This window comes from Manacus candei, unplaced genomic scaffold (assembly GCF_025592945.1).
Source record: "Manacus candei isolate 608988 ecotype Guabito, Panama unplaced genomic scaffold, ASM2559294v1 h1tg000056l, whole genome shotgun sequence".
NCBI classification, from domain to species: Eukaryota; Metazoa; Chordata; class Aves; order Passeriformes; family Pipridae; genus Manacus; species Manacus candei.
The window spans coordinates 10,329,052-10,341,888 of record NW_026138104.1 but is presented as its reverse complement, the minus strand read 5'-3'; the positions used below and the strand labels follow the sequence as shown (position 1 = coordinate 10,341,888).

Below are 12,837 nucleotides of genomic sequence, written 5' to 3'. Positions count from 1 at the left end.
AAGTGGGAAGGGTCACTGTTTTCCTGTTTCCCAGTTTGGTACTGGGCAGTCTGCACAGACAGTCTGCATGGTGGGCTGGGATGTGAGAGAGATCTCAGTTTCCTATTTTTATTGCAGGGTCTGGTTTGCTTACAGCTGCTCTCACTCATTTCTCTCTTACATCTGAGAGTCTTATCTCGTTCCCGGAGCCAGAATTCAAGAGGAGTTTTTACAGTCTTAATCCAGCACTGCTGCTCATAGTCAGAACGGCTCTAGCTTGGCTACGGTGCCATCCCTGGGAAGACATAAAGATATGATCTTTATGGTCAGTGCATCTTTAGCAGACCTTGTCTGGATTGATCTCACTGTGACAGCAGACCTTTGGAGACAGAGTCTATTTCAAATATCAAAATACTTGACTCCCTCCCCACACACACCACCTCCTCTTTTCTGGCAGGCTGTACCTCTTTGTTTCAGCTCTTCATAAGAGGTCTTTCATCCTCAGGACCTGCAAACAAGCAGGGGGATTTCTGTTAAACATTTAATTACAGTAGTTGTTGATACTTGTCTGTAGGAATGAAATCCACACAGAAAGCTGGAGTAAGGCTTTTTTTGTGTGTCTGTGTCCCCTGTTACTTACACAGTTGACTTCTACATCAAACACAGCATTATATATTGAATAGATAGTACCAAGCCTTTGAATTGTTTAGTCGTCCATGCAGGGTATAAGGGACCATTGGAACGTGTTCTGACACCTGTTTTGTAACACATACCAGTGGACTTAATGCAGTAATTTTCTGTGTGAAACCTGTAACTGTTATGTTTAAGAAAGACTGTTGAAGGAACAGAGATACTCAGATCTAGTTTTGGCTTTTGTGGGTGGATGGCTGTGCTGAGCTTTCGGGGGAATTGTTGAGGAGCCCATCTATTATTATTCTTTGAATCTGTGGCACACACCACTTCTCCTTCCCCCCCTCCTTTTTTTTTTTACCTAAGTTTCTAGACCATGACACCCTGCCTTAGTCCCTTCCCAAATTCTTTTATTGAAGATATAATAGACATGCTGTATGTAGTATGCATGGATGCTATTTTGTGGTTCTTTCTCAGTTACTGTAGCATACAATCCACAGATTTTTTTTTTATCCTAATGGCCACATAGAAATTATATTTGAACTCCAAAAATTACAACTAACTGCTTCTGAATAGGTAAATATTGAATTTTAGATTGCACTGCAGTTACTCAGAAGTGCAAAGAAGTTATGCAAAAGCCCCAAAGCCCAGTTCACTTAGTTTGCAAGACCCCTATTTTGTATTACAAAATGCAACTTGTTTCATCATTTGCTTATTTGCAACTTCTCAAGGAAGACAAGTGACTTGAAAATTTCCTGTCAGTGCTGCAGCTGTATAAGTGAACCAGGGGGAAATGACCACAGGTGCCAGTAAAACTGCTCTTCATTAAATGTGTGGTTTGCCAGCTCATAACAGTTTGGGGTTATTTTTGCAAATTGTACCTGGAAATTAAGTTACTAGCTCTGATTCTGAGGGCTGTGAAGTGATAATTCACAGTCAAAGCACAAGCATTTCTATTTGTCTGGCACATTTCAGAATATTGCTTTGGGTGACTTAAGTTCTGTGCTGGAAAGCTTCTTAGTATAGAGGTGATTTCACTGCCTTTGTGATCATCTCTGAAGACAGAAGTGGATTTGTCCACTGTTGAACTTTCTTGCTCTGAAAAAAATGTATGTATTATTATAAAAAACATATGTATTAATCCCAGGAAGTATAGCACTATGTATATTTTCTTTGTTTTGCATATTACTGATTTTTTTGGGGGTTAACCACCTCGATGAACAGGACAGGAGCCACTAGAGGGTCAATGTGATTGAGAATGGTGGCATGTCCTTATTTTTTCTGAAATCTGAGAAGCTTGATTCTCCAAATTTCATCCCTCAGATTTGTGGGGATGTCTGAAATTGGAAGAATGAGTGGACCTGGTGGAAATTTCTTGCTTTATCCATGTCAGTTTTGCTACAGGTTGAAGAAAATTGTCCTCAGATTTTTTCTTTTTGGGAAAGGTACGTGAGGGGAGGGGAGAAAAAAATCTCCCCTTCCCTTACTGCTATGTTTTTATAACACTTCTGGGTTGTAACTTATTTTGAGTGTTGATATACCCTGGTGGTTTGCAGAGGAGAGGAGAATATAGCATCTTTTCTTGCTTAAATTAAGATATTCCCACCATTCCTAACCCAGATTTTTCTACTAAAATTAATGTCAGTAATATTTTTTTAATTTTTTCAAGAAGTGACAATAAGCACTCTGAGTAATGCACTGTTCCTATTTTTCTTGAAAACAAAAATTGACAGACAGTGCAGCATGTAGTCCTTTGCCTCCATATGTTTTCCATTCCATCTCATTTGATGACACTATGGCAAAAGTATCCCTTTTCCTTCTAGTTCTGTAAGGTTATATACTAGATGCAGACTGATGGGCAGTTTTCTTTGCTTGTGGAAGCCCTTCAGCATTGCCAGAATTGGTGAGTGCCCTCACTGGTAAGCACTCTCACTCTAGTCTGTGCCACAGCTGAATTCCCTAGATGGGCTTATTTTGCAGTTACCTTGGTTTGTGTGTTTCCTGAAATAGTCATAATGAGTAATGCTTATCATCAGGTTTTATCAGCCATCAGTGGTGTGTCAGCCATGTATGGTACCCTTTTTCTTGTGGTTGGAAGGAAGGGTTTGTGTGGCTGTGAGGAAAACGTTTTATTTTTTAGTACATATGTAAAGTGTTGCATGTGTTAAATTTTGTGTTGAAATAGTTTTTCTCAAAATGCTAACAGAGTTCAAAATTTTCATTCCAAGTGGGGGACTTAAGCTAGTAAGCCAAATGATCTTTCTCTCTTCGCCTTTCATCCTACTGCTGTGTTCAGTACTCTGAGGTGACAGGAATAGCTGTCCTTGTTCATCTTAAGAATCTTTGTTATTCTCTGCATGAGTTACTTGGGTTGCATGAGGCCTCTTTAGCTTCAGGTATGTTCTTTAATGCTCCAGTCATTATGGTACCATATTGCTCGTTCTTACAGACTGTTAATTTTTCATGAGAAAAACCAAGGATTTAAACCCAACCTTTCTGTTGAGCATACTTGTACAACAAATCAGCTTCTTACTATACACTTTTAATAGCTTCTCCATTTGTTTCTAACTTCAAATGTGAATGTGCTGCCTTTCAGGATTAAGGATACAAATGTGTGACATTGTGAGAGTAAGAAAAATAGAGAACAACCCATTGTGGTTCTTTCTCACTGCATAGAGACGGGAGCAAGAGTGCCAAAAGTGCTGTTGAAAGGTGTGGACTAAACTGCACTTAAACTTTCAAGGAAAGTTCCCTGTTTTACTGATCAGGCTGTTGCAAAGTTTAATTCCTTGTTTGCTCTGTATCTTAGTATTTTTTTTTTCAATTTAGCCTTTTTTGCCCTGTCCCTGGGAGAAATAGACAATTATTTACTTGTTATTGTTTCTATAACTGATTCTGTTTTAGATACTTGAAGATAATTCCTTCTCTCAGCCACCTTTGGAATTTATTTATGCACCTAAATCTCCTTAAGAGCTGACAAAGACGTTCTGAAAGAAAAGGTCCTGTTCTCCTGTCACCTTAGTCAGTCAGACACTTAAAAGGTGTCACTGGCTGACCTTGCAGTGACCTACAAATACCTAAGGAGTCTAAATATGGGGTTTTTTGGTTGTTTGTGGGGGTTTTGTTTGTTTTGTTTTTAAAGTCTCAATGGGGTTAATATATTGCCATTTCCCTTTCTTCCCTTTCTTCCGACAGTTTGCTGTAGGGTCACATTGGCATCACAGGGGCAGAGGGCAAGAGAGATGGGACTGCTCCTTTTGATGGCTGGTGGCCAGTAGACCAGCTTAGCTAGACATAAAAAACACGTCAATAACCTTTCATTTTCTGAAACAGATAAAATTTGTGGTTTCTCTTGTTTACTAAACCTGGAGTTGTTGCCTGAGTCCATTGAACTATGTGCTTTATTAATCTGGTGACATGAACTGAATTAGCAAAAGCATTTGCTGAACTTCTGGTCTGGTATAAGCAGAAGTGTCAGTGTGGCTTCTGCCTTTCTGCACAAAAGAAATTCTTTGCTTGTGTGCATGGGTAGTTAGGGTAACTAACTCATTTAAAATGGCAAGTTACTGTTCTCTTGGCTTCCCTTTCTACTAAGATGAACAAACCAGTTTTTCCAAAAGGAAAAGGAGAAAAAAAGTTTTTTATTTTGTTTTTTTTTTAATAGTAGATATTCTGATGTGTTAAAAAGGATAGCTGTGATAAATTTGCCTGAAATTAAAAACATGGACTTTGTTTGTACAGACTTAAGAACATCCTGAGATTCTTATTTCCTTAACTCAAGTTTGTTTTATATTAGAGTATGAATACATTACTTGATGAACAGGTTTTATCATATTTTTTTTTTTACTTTGGGTGTGTAATTTGATTTTTGGTTTGTAAAGGTCTAGAGTTAGCATGACAGCATATAAAATGTAATTCTTCAAATCATATATTTTGAAGTTGTATAGCCAGTCGGGATCCCTAAAACACACTCTTCAGGTGTTTTTCTCTGTTTCTAAATTGGGCAGTGTTGAAACTTGTTTCTCAGATTGTTAATGTAATATTTACGGAAGTTAACGTGAATAGCTGCAGCTACACTGGCTATTTTCTGGAGTTTATTCCTGAGGGGGACATTCTAATCAAGGAAATTACCCAATGGAGATTTGGGGTGCATGAGTAGTGTAGTACCTTGTGAATGGTAGTTGCAAGTAATAACTCAGGGAATGCTCGGAAAGGCAGATGGAGAGGGGGCAGCGAGGTAGAAAGTGACTGGGTGTTCAGGAAAGGATGGAGTCTACCAGTTACATGACAGAATATATTACTTTTAATATATTAGTAAGGCAAACCAACAGATACCATTCCAGTGTCTGGTTTGATACTGTACCACAGTTGCTTCCCACACCAGTTAACTGATCTTCACTGGGATTTGCCACCTTAATTCCATTATGTATTTCCAGTATCCCAGTAAGTTTGCTCATACTTTAGCATTGCTTGCACTGTTTGAATACCGGTGGTGTTCTGCAGCTGCATATGTTATTAAAAACTTCTAAGTACTGCAGTTCATAAGCTCAAGGAGATATTTTGAAATTATTCTAACACCTAACAAAAGAATACTAACATAACAAATGCTTGCAGAATTTGCTGCCACAAGCAACATTTAGCGAAGCAGAGTTTTACACAAGTGAAATTTGCTGTTACAGCAGAGTAAAAGGACAGCAGCTGTAAATTGTGTGGGAGTTCTGCATTTTCTTGTCAAGTATTTGGAATTAAATACCCTTTCTAACAGAACACAGATTTGATGACTGCTCTGTTTTAGAACGGTCTATTGAAAATTGTTATTTTCTCTATTTTTGAAAAAAACCTTCAACTATATATTGTGCAAGTGAGCCATTAATATACACATATATAGTTTTAAAATTCTTTATGGCTCTGGCTTTTTCCTTCTCTTTCAAATAGTAGAATATTACAATTTTTCTTCTACTGAACAACCTCCATGGTAGTAGTTAGACTTCATTCTGTTTCTCAAGTGGTTCTCAAGCTGTCTTTTTAGGGTTTTGAGCTTGCTCAGTAGTACAACTTAAGTAACTTTTGAGTAACTTGGGAATTTTATCAGAGGTGATGTTTACTTTCCCATCTGTACTTTTCATGGGCTCCTGGCTTTACACTGCTTTGTGTAAGCACTGGACCTTCAAAAGTACACTTAAAGGCTATGAGATCTGTACTTTTGAAAATGTAAAGTGTAGAAAAAATTGCTATTCAGTTTGAAGTGACTATAATGGAAACTTTTCCACAACCTTTAAGCTATTATGAGTTCAAATAACAGCATTCTACACTCCCTTCCCACAGTAATATTTTGTAGGAGCTAACGTTTTAGATATGCTGTGGTCCTACATGGAGACAACATAGAAGTATTCCATGAAGATGTTAGTAATCTGTCTTTAAAAATACTTTGACATCTCTGAGGCAAATGAGATGTACATTAAAGCAGTTAAAACAGTAAATGGCTTGATAAGCGAGGGCTCCCCACTACTTCTGAAACTTTAAGAGATTATTCTGCTGTAACAGTTCTAGAACAACTGAAGAGCATGCTGTGCTCTTGTGATACTTCCTGTCTGAAAAGCAGTATCTATTGGCATATTACAGGACAACTTCCCAATGGAGAAAGCAAGCTAGGCTTTTCTTATGTTTTCTTAGTGTGCTGTCTTGGTTTTTATAGCAAATTATCCTTGAGAGACATCACAAATTATTCCCAACAGCTTTATTCTTCACAAATCTGCACTCAAAAACGTACTACAGGTTTCACAGAGCTGACGAATTGTCAGCAGTTGAACTAAAATGCAGAATAAACTTGTTGTTTCTGCTGGCGTTGTTGAAACATCCTTATTAGAGAACCAACCTGAAATGAACTTCCATGAAAGTGGAGGAAAACTAAATGTGTAAATCTCCTTCTGCATGGCACATCCAGATTCAAGATGCTGACTAAATTTCTGATTTAGACTTCAAATACTACATTATGTGTGTTGAAAGTATCAGTGTTTTATCTGGTGAAGTGGACAGGGTGAAAAAGGAGGGAAGGAAGTTTGCTGTCTGACTTTTCAACATTGTTAAATTTGGCCACTCTTTCCAAATCAGGGTAAGCTTGCTGTGTAAGCGTGTATGACGTAAAGTGTTTCATATGGTATTGAAATTTTCTACTATAGGAAAAGCAGCTTTGTCTATATCCTTGGACAAAAGCTTTTTCATGGAAGGGAGAAGCTAGATTGTGCAAGTGGCAAAGTACAAGTAGGGTAAACACTGTCATCTTTGTGCATGTTTTACAAAGGATCCCATTGTAAGGTCTTATTTCCGTTTTTTAAAATATTTGACATCACTGTTGCAATCCTTCAATATACTTTCTTTTATTGCTATAAATTTCCGAAGTTCCTATGTAATAGTTTGCTCATGCAGTGAACAACTGCAGAAATGTGAATGGGAAATCTGCACAGCATGCAGGAAAAAAGGTTTTCCATCAACTTTGTTTGATCGGTCACTTACAATGAATGACCTGGGAGTGGTCCCTGGTACTCTGAGGCTCAGCCAAGTGCTTCCTCCTGTGGCAGGCTGTGTGGTACCAGAGAGCCCTCCTGCTGCTGCAGCCAGTTTCCATTTCTGTTCCCAAGTGCTTGTAAATGTGCCAGAAGCAGCCACCTCTTGGCTTTTTGTGCTGCAGGATTTTATAGTACAATTAAATAAATCATTGTCTTGACTAGTATGAAAATAAGTCACTTCTTTTGGGTTACTGAGGAAAGGGAATGTATTTAGTTTGAGAGGCTTTTTGCTATGCATTTAGGTATTGATAAGGCCTTACAGCAGCACTAGAAAAAGATTTTATATTTTTGTCAACCTTGTTTTGTTTTTTTTTGTTTTTTTTTTTGGTTTTTTTTTTTTTTTTTGTGTATGTCTTATGAGAGAGCTAAAACAGAAGGGAACTCAAATGGCTGAAATAACACCAGCACATTCTGGCAGACTCTCATGCCCTATGTACTAAGACTTTTTGTTTCATAATCTGGTTTCATAAACCAAAATATTAATAGAGGTATATATAAAAATTAATTGTATGCAGCTATTTCCAGTAATAGAAGGGGTAATATCTCAGTCTATAATTCAGTGCAAGCCAAATGCAAAATTTACTGAAAGATAAAAGTAGCGAAGGTGAATCAGATGCTTAATTGTTTCCAGGCTGATGGAAATTTACTGGCTAACCATTAAAAAAAATTACTTGGAGTCTATCTGCTTAGTTTTTAAATGGGACACTTAGAAAATTTAACTGTTGAATGGCCGTTATTAGGCAGATATATTTGAATTACTTGTATGGGATGATTTTAGTTCTGTATTGTTTTATAATGTCATATTTTTGCTTACCACTTTATAATGGCAAATCAACTGAACACCACAAGAATTTCAATGCTGTTAAATAACATTTGCATTGCTAGAGCTTATATGAAATTTATAGTCAACTATTAACAGGCTTATATTTACTGTCATTGTTTTATGTGTTCCTTAGACTTACAGAGTGAATTATCCAGCTAAAGTTGGAGAAGGTTAGTGCATAAAAAATTGTTTGGGTTCCCATTTCAATTTGACTTGTTAAATTAGCTTGCTGTTGTCACTTCTGAGGCAGTAGAGGACTTGCTGAAAAATCTTCCTCATGGATTTTTGGGTATTACAATAAACGTTAAATATGCCTGTATCTGTTAGAAAGAAAATAGAGTCCAGAACATGTTTGTAAAAACATAAGCCAAGGGCAGAAAAGGAAGGAGAAGATGAGCTAATTATTCCAGCTGAAGATGTCACTTTGTGAAAATGAAACTGTAGAGTTTTTGAGATTTCTTTTGTATCACTTCTGTTGAATAAAGCTGGTATTGAAGTCCCAGGGCTTCGTAAAAGGACAGCGGCAATTCCTTGGCAAGAAGCTCAGTTGTTGAGGGAACTCGGATGCTTCATTCCCTGGCTCGGGATGCTGAGGGATGTGCCTGTTCTCCTTTCTTCAGCTTGCTGCTGCGAAGAGACAGTATTCCCTTGCTCTCCTTCAGTATAATGCTCTTCTTTCGAATGAGTATGGACAATCTGTTACTCGTAACTTCATAAAGAGTATTGAGATTTACCTTTAAATAAGCCAAAAGCATTTTCAGGTGCTGGTTAGGGAAGACATCTATACTTCTCTTTTTCTCCCAGAACTGAAGACTTACCCTGCTTAAGTCCACTGAATTTTTTTTTTTTTTAGTTTACTTTAATTTTGAATGCTTAAATAAATACTGCCATCTGAAAAAAGCCATTTGTATAAGGTAACATTAAAATTTAAGGTAACCTCTGTGAAGCTGATAAGCATTTTGGTAACGAAAAGTATGTTTTGAAGAAGGTTTGCTTTTCATTGCACTGAGCTCAGGTTTTCAGAGGCCTGATAGCATATCTGTGGCCTTTGTTGAAAATGTTGACTGTTCATTCATGAATGATTAACAGGTTGTTTTATTTAAAGGCACGTATCTGCTTCCTACTGTGCCAGTAGAAAATCTGTGTTCTGAAAATGCTCTGTGTGCAGTCTCTGTTTGAAGAATGCTGTGTGTTGATCCCAGAAACTTTGTCCTGCTTGCATGAAACTCTTTTACTTATCAATTTGCGAGGATTTAGTGCTAGCAGACTTTTCTGAGAGACCGAAGTTAAACGTGGCAGATTTCTATAGTATAATAATACAGAGCATTGCTGAGCTCTGGGAGAGGTCCTTATGTTCTTGAAGTTGCCAGATTGCTTAATGGGGTGTACAACTTTCATTCGTGTTGTAGTGTCATAGAAGTATTTCTGTTTTCTAATTTTTCTTTATCACTTTTCTAGCAAGAGTGCTTCACTGTTCTTAGAAGAAAGCAACATGAAAAAGTCTGAAATCCATACCAAATAGCAAATGAATGTTGAAATGTTTGGAGTATAAGTCATTTTGTGTGTGCGTGCATGGGCACGTTGAAGGACGTGTTCTTGTGATTCTGATAGTGAGAAGACAAAGAATCTCTTTTGGCAGATTTAATTCCATGTTTATGAGCATTCAGAGTTTGTTAGTGCAAAAAAGAACCTCGGGGGGTGAAGTTCTAGCTGGAAGTCTTGCTTAGTGTTTAGCATATATTTAAGTTTCCCTTAACTGCGTATGTCTGGTTTTGGGAAAACAGCCATGGAAGTGGTCAGAAACTATTTTGATCTAGGTAATGCTTTGTCTATTTGGATTTATATATTGGCAGTGAGTAATGGTTTAGGTAAATGAAAGGAATACAGTTAAATTAATCCACTTTTTGGCTTGGAACTATTAAATGTTTTTGCAGAACACAGTCTTGAACTCAAAAAATGGTCATCCGAAAGGAAAGGGGGAGGTGATGCAGGGCCCTGGAGCTCTACAGGGACATCTACTGGGACCTGCCTCTCCAGGACTCCCTTCCAAACGTGGGGAGGTGGGGGCGAGGGGGAGATTGACCTTCCTGCCAACACTGGCATAGAAAGTACACTAAAGTTAATTTCAGAAAACTTCGAACTTTCTAAAAGCTATTTTTCTTATCAATAAATAAGAAATTCTTGACAAAATTGGCCTTGATAAGGTTGGGTGCTGTTGAACTGAGCGTAATTGTAGACACAACAACAAATCTCATCACATGGCTTGACGTATGAGGAAGTATTGTTGTGTGCTACGTGGTTATTTAAAATAGTTCCTGATAAAGTTGTATCTCTCAAAATGTACTTAAACTATGTGTTGTTTTCAGATTGGTGGTTTTGCTTTTTTTTTTTTTTTAAATTCTTTGCTGAAAGGAGTAACTTCCAAGGGCCTTTCAAAAATCTTGCAATTCTCCCTTAAAAGTCTGTCAGAAGAGAGAACAATAGGGAATGAAAGTAGCTGGAGGATTGACTGGATTGTCTTGTTGCTTAGGACAAAAATTCTGACTTTTCCTTGAAAATCAGAAGTTGGTATATTGAGTTTGGAAGCACTAAGCATTCAGAAGAAAATCCCTTATTATACTTTCATATCATGTTACTGTTTTAAACATCACTAATATGCTGCTGGAGTCGTGTGGCAGTACACTGGCTGTGAGCTCCCAGGATTGGCTTAGCACATCCACATCCTGCAATTTCATCTGGAGTTGTGCTGGTTGTGTTCCTATGTGCTACTTGAGAAAACGTTCCTAAAACTATACCAAGCATTCTGTGTCACAGCCTATATAGAAAACACTTTTATTAATACACAGAACTGTTCTTTTAATGATGGCATCCAATTAAAACAAAAAAAGCAACTGGCAAGTGCGGTCCAGACAGAAAGCCTTCTTTTTGTCTTTTGTGGAAGAGGAGTTTCAGGAGGAGGTGAGAGTTGTGCAAGCCACCAGCCTCCCACTGCAGCAGCCAGGGTGCTTAGAGGTGCCACTTCCTTGAAACAGGGGAAGCAGCGGAAGGTTTGTGTGCTCCGTGGTGCAGGTGTGTGGTGTCATTTCAATGACAAGCCCTGTGGTTGTGTGGCAGGATGATTTACACGGGAAATGCAGCTCTGCAGGCTATTGGGAAACCAGAGCAGGAACTGCAGTCTTGCATGAGGAGACATCTAGGTTTCTGCCCCAGCATCCTGGGAAATCGAGGATCGTCCCTGAAGGATGATGCTTTGTTCATAGTAGCGCTCTTTATGCTGTCAGTGCTCTCAAGATCAACTCTACCAAAGGCAGCCATTCTACCCTCCTCACATAAAAAAAAAAAAAAAAAAAAAAAAAACAAGAAAAAAAAAGGCAGGCATGTGTGACCTGGATAGTAGAAAAATAGTCTTTTACTGTTCATCAAGTTTTTTAACAGATTTTTCGTTTGAATTAGGTAGAGGAGGGTACTAATTAGTTTTGGGTCTCTGTTTTTGCCAGTGCTGCATTTTTTTTTTTTTTTAAGCACTTGTGGTTTGCCTTAAATGTACTGTACTTGCTATATCTAGTAAGCTGTGTTTTCTCTTTTAAAGGCATGCAAAACAAGTCCATACCCGTTATAATCTCATTAAGTTCCTCTCTAGCTGTTTCCCCCTTTGGTTGTGGATATTGCCCATATTTGGTTCTAGCTGTGGTGCAATCAGTTTATATCTGATTGTGTGGTATGATAAGCTGTCTTGCCTGAGCAAACCCTGATAATTTATGATTAGATGTGGCCTAGATTAGCATCTTATGATTTTAATGTTTAAAAGTATTTTATAAAAGATCTTTTATAATGCATTAGCAACAAGAGGCACAAGGACTTGCCTACAGCAAAGCTTCTCAATTCAAACCAAGGGGATGGTATGAATTATATAGTTTGTTCCTTTAGAGTGCCTAAATAATGTGCCCCAAAGTACGGAGATGCTATTGCATTACCAAGAAACTCTTCAATTTGGTTTAATAATTATCTGCTTTCACGATTTTATAATCACAGCTCTTGTGAAAACACATGCTCTTGAATTCTGAATTGCATGTTTGTATTATACTTTAAAATTTGAACATCTGAAACTTTATTTCTCTCCTAAGCACCTTAGTGGCTTATTTAAAAGTACTCATGGTTTCAGAAAGTGCTGTGGACTTCTAACCATGATTTCTGCTGGCTGTTATGTTATAAAGTTATTTATTAATGAGAAATTGTCAATGTAGGTATTTGTTGTTCTTCTTTTGTGCATGTATATCAGGTGGGTAAGAACATCCACTTAATTTCTACAAGAAGAGAGCAGTAATCAAAACATTTGGTAGTGTTGCCTAAAATATTTTTAAATAAGCATCTGTTTGGAAAGGCATACAGGTAAACTGTCCAGGTGTTTTTCAGAGTTTCTTAGTCACAACATTGCGCTCATCTTTCCAGCTGAGCTTCCTGTTTAGATCGTGCTGAGAAAATAAAAGTGCTACTTAACATTCACCATCATTTTATTAGCAGTGAGGAGGAAAGGTTGAGGAACAATCTTTGCCTAACAAGTGGCATCTGAGAAATGCTACGTTTTTAGTTTTTTTTGAACAAGATCACTTTACTTACAGTTTCTAAGCAATACTTGAACTGTAAAGCTGAAGTTTTCCAGCAAGGCAAGCATACAATTTTTTGATGATGACTCCAGTGTATTTCAAATCCACTTTAAGACATAATTATCAGCTGTCATCTGGAAAAATGCTGAGAAATTGGTTCAGCATTAAGTAAAGAGAACTTGTGATATCTACCTTAGAATTAACAATCTAATGTTCTCCCGCCCCAGCATCTTGT

The 12,837-nt window shown here is 37.6% G+C and overlaps 1 protein-coding gene across 14 annotated transcripts in view; it reads left to right on the top strand.

Annotated features, from left to right (window-relative positions):
• The window catches only part of ARHGAP12 (Rho GTPase activating protein 12), a 74,788-nt gene that overhangs the window by 20,636 nt on the left and 41,315 nt on the right, over positions 1–12,837 (top strand). The gene's annotated exons all lie outside the window — the stretch shown is intronic.